The 4757-nt window shown below is 40.7% G+C and overlaps 1 pseudogene; it reads left to right on the top strand.

The window, feature by feature from the left end:
* The first annotated feature begins 777 nt into the window (after window positions 1-777).
* LOC141997755 (olfactory receptor 6F1-like) lies at window positions 778-1748 on the top strand (annotated as a pseudogene).
* Window positions 1749-4757: the final 3009 nt, after the last annotated feature.

Here is a 4757-nt window from a genome sequence, read left to right as displayed (position 1 = left end):
ACGAAGAAAAATGGAAACAAGAATTCAATTTGTGAAAAATGGCACGGTTTCGCACTTTGTTTTCATTCCAATATGGAACAAAAATGAGACTCAAATTGGGTCCCATACATCCCAAACATGTGCCCTAAATAACGGGATAGAAAGCTGATTTTTTTCAGGTTTTTTTTTAATTAGAAATTTCACTCTGTACCTGAGATACCACCCTGATGAGATTTTCAGCTAAATTTACTGTGTTTTCATGAACTATTCCAGTTTCAACAAAATGGCATTTTTCAAAGGGATACAGTTTTCTAGAATTTTTTTTACCACTCTAGGAGCAAGTAACTCAAGCCTGGTTGAAGGACAGAAGAGTGTAAAGGATTTAGGAGTAGAAATCCTGTCAACTTTCAGTGCAACTTGTGCAAAAACTCCAACTCTGTCCCAAGTAGAGAGCAAAGTTTTCTTCCACGGTTAGTGATGAAAAGAAGGGGCCAAATCCTGAATCTTTCTCAGGGGTGGGAGGAGTGGGGTTGATCGGCAAGACCATTAAGACATGAAAGATACCATGGGATGAACATGCATCCTCATGGGCCTTATAAGAATGATTAATTGAGATCTCATCTTCATTGTAGAGATGGAAAGATGCACAAGGCAGGAAGGTGTTGAGTAGCACCCCTTTTCCCTTCTCGTATCTTAGCTTTATTAACAGATTGTGGGGTTTGCACTTCTGCACACCCAAATTTGTGTTCAACTTGTTTAAATGCCTTATGATCTCTCATGTCTTGACAGATGGACATCATGGCTGGGACAGAAATAAGAAACCAAGCCAGTGTGCAGGAGTTCATCTTACTGGGCTTTCCCGGCACTTGGTATTTCTGGATGTCCCTTGCTGTGCTGTTTTCTGTGATGTATGTCCTAACAATCCTAGGAAATGTGTCCATCATAGCCCTAGTGAAGACCCACCCATGTCTCCACACCCCCATGTACTTCTTCCTCTGCAATCTCTCCTTCCTGGAGATCTGGTACACCACAGCATGTGTCCCCAAGGCTATTGGCGTCATGCTGGGCACAAGCCAAACCATCTCTTTCACTGTCTGCCTCCTGCAATTGTTTTTTCTCCTCTCCATGGGTGCCACAGAATGTTTCCTCCTGGCCGTCATGGCCTATGACCGCTATCTGGCCATATGCCATCCATTGCGCTACAGCTCCCTCATGAACAGCACCTTTTGTGCTCAGCTGGCCCTTGCCTCTTGGCTGTGTGGTTTCCTGGCTACCTCTGTGCTCGTGTCTCTAATATCCAGGTTGCCTTTCTGTGGCCCAAATGTCATCAGTCATTTCATTTGTGACATAGATTCCTGGATAACCCTTTCCTGTGCTGACTTGCTCCTCGTTGAGCTGGCAACATTCATCGACTCATTCATTGTTGTCATGGTCTCATGTGCAATAACCGGAGTCTCCTACATTTTCATTATCTCCACCATATTGAGATCCCTGCAGCCCAAGGCTGGCAAAAGGCCATTTCCACTTGCTCGGCCCATCTCACCGTCGTGACTATCTGGTACGGCTCTGCCATTTTTCTTTTTCTCAAGCCTTCTGCACAGAACTCACAGGATTTGAACAAAACTGTCAACATCTTTAACACTATTGTAACTCCACTATTAAACCCTTTCATTTACACCCTAAGAAACAAGGAGGTGAAGGAAGCCTTGGGAAAGACAGTCAATCGAAGATTAAGTGGTTTTAGAAAAGTAGAAATTTCATCAAAATGACCAAAACTTTAATTATAATGTCCTGAATGTAATTGATATAGGAAGCAAAAGGATTAAGTCATGGATTTTTCAAAAGACAGACAACTCCTTTTCTTTTGCAATTGCAGTCAGACCTGCAGCCTACCCCAAACCCTAATGTAACATTTCCTTAGTGCATGTTGTTGTCTTTGTTTTACAGCTTTCCCTATTTACTGTAACAACCTTGACAGATGAGCTCCAGTGGGAGGAGGAAACTTTTTTGTGTTGAAGATTCCAAGATGCTAGGTTTGAAAGTCACTCAGCAGGATCTGTATGGATGGATCCATTGTTAATTACATGAAGCCCAAGGGAGGGAGGTTTCCAACTTCCGTTGGATGTTGTAAGCCTTGCTGTGGCCCTAGGCAGGCTAACATTCGTATGTGTGTTGGTGGGGGCGTGGAGAGACACTAAAGCAACCCACCACAGTAGCATTTAATTTCAGAAAGGGGAACTACACAAAAATGAGGAAGTTAATTAAGCAGAAATTAAAAAGCACAGTCACAAATTGAAAGGCCTGCAAGCTGTATGGAGACATTTTAAAAACACCATAACAGAGGCTCAAATTAAATGTGTAACCCAAATTTTAAAAAGCATAGTAAGAGGACCACAAAAGTGCAGCTATGGCTAAACAACAAAGTAAAAGAAGTGGTTAGAAGCAAAAAAAAGTAGGAAAATAGGAAATTAAATCCTACTGAGGAAAAAAAAGAGAATCAACTCTGGCAAGTCATTTGTAAAAGTATAATGTAACAGGACAAAAAAGAAATTGATGAGCAGCTAGCCAAAGTCTCAACGACTAACACCAATTTTTTTTAAAATACATCAGACCAGGAATCCTGCCAAATACTCAGTGCGACCACTGCACAATTGAGGTGCTAAAGGAGCACTCAAGTAATGTCAGGCCATTGCAGAGAAGCTAAATGAATTCTTTGCATCAGCCTTCACTGCAGAGGATGTGAGGGAGGTTTCCACACCTAAGCCATTCTTTTTAGGTGACAAATCTGAGCAACTTTCCCTGATTGTGGTGTCAATGCAGATGTTGCAACAAATTGCTAAACTGAGCAGTCATAAGTTTCCAGGATCAGATGGGATTCAACCTAGAGTTCTGAAGGATCTCAAATAGGACATTGCCCAACTACTAAGTGTGATATGTAACCTATCATTTAAATAAGGCTCTGTACCATATCACTAGAACATAGCTAATGTGACACCAATTTTTAAGGATCCAGAGACAATTCCGGCAATTACAGGCCGGTAAATCTAACTTCGGTACCAGGGAAATCGGTTGAAACTATAGTAAAGTATAGAATTATCAGACACGAGGATGAACAGGATTTGTTTGGGAAGAGCCAACACAGCTCATGCCTCACCAATCTATTAGAACTGCTTGAGGGGGTTAACAAACATGTGGATAAGGGTGATACAGTGTACTTGGACTTTCAGAAAGCTCTTGAAAAGGTCCCTCACCAAAATCTCTTAAGCAAACTAAATGGTCATGGGATAAGAGGGAAGGTTCTCTCATGGATCAGTAACTGGTTAAAAGACAGGAAACAAAGAGTAGGAATAAATGGTCAGTTTTCAGAATGGAGAGAGGATAATAGCAGGGTTCCCCGTGGATCTGTACCAGGACATGTGCCATTCAACATATTCAGAAATAATCTGGAAAATGGGGTAAAAGGTGAGGTAGAAAAATTTGCAGATGATACAAAATGTCTCAAGATAGTTAAGTCCAAAGCTGACTGCAAAGAGTTACAAAGGAATCTCACAAAACTGGGGGACTAGGCAACAAAATGGCAGATGAAATTCAATGTTGAAAAATGCAAAGTAATGCACATTTGAAAACATAATCCCAACTATACATACAAACTGATTAGCTCTAAATTAGCTGTTACCACTCAAGAAAGAGATCTTGGAGTGATTGTGGATAGTTCTCTGAAAACATCCACTCAATGTGCAAAGGCCATCAAAAAAACTAACAGAATGTTAAGAATCATTAGGAAAGGGACAGTTAATAGGACAGAAAATGTCATAATGCCACTATCTGAATCCGTGGTGCGACGACACATTGAACACTTTTCAGAGTAGCAGCTGTGTTAATCTGTATCCGCAAAAAGAAAAGGAGGACTTGTGGCACCTTAGAGACTAACAAATTTATTTGAGCATAAGCTTTCATGGGAATGCATCCGATGAAGTGAGCTTTAGCTCACGAAAGGTTATGCTCAAATAAATTTGTTAGTCTCTAAGGTGCCACAAGTCCTCACATTGAACACTATTTCAATTTCAATTGCCTCATCTCAAAAAAGTTATATTAGAATTAGAAATGGTATAGAAAAGGGCAACAAAAATTATGAGGGCTATGGAAAAGCTTCTATATGAGGAAAGGTTTAAAAGACTGGGACTTTTCAACTTGGAAAAGAAAAACTAAAGGGAGATATGAAGAGGTCTATAAAATCTTGACTGGTGTGGAGAAAGTGAATAAGAAAATGTTATGTACTCCTTCACATAACTGTTATGTACTCCTTCACAAGAACTAGGGGTCACCCAATGAAATTAATAAGCAGCAGGTTTAAAACCAACAAAAGGAACTACTTCTTCATGCAATGCACAGTCAACCTGTGGAACTCCTTGCCAGAGGATGTTGTAAAGTCCAAAAATATAATTGGGTTAAAAAAAATTAGATATGTTAATGGAAGATAGGCCCATCAATAGCTATTAGCCAGGATGGGCAGGGATGCAACACCATGTTCTGAGTGTCCCTAGCCTCTGTTTGCCAAAAGCTGGGAGTGAACAACAGAGGATGGATCACTCAATTGCCTGTTATGTACATTCCCTCTAAAGTACCTGGCATCGGCCACTGTCAGAAGACAGGATGCTGGACTAGATGGGTCATTGGTCTGATCCAGTATGGCTGTTCTAATTTTCTTGTGTTCTTAACCAAAGTAGACCTTGTCAGAATATCAGCCAACCAAATAAGCACATTCCTGATCAGAGAAC

Source organism: Natator depressus, chromosome 13 (genome assembly GCF_965152275.1).
Source record: "Natator depressus isolate rNatDep1 chromosome 13, rNatDep2.hap1, whole genome shotgun sequence".
Lineage (NCBI taxonomy): Eukaryota > Metazoa > Chordata > Testudines > Cheloniidae > Natator > Natator depressus.
This window is presented reverse-complemented; position numbering and strand designations above follow the sequence as displayed.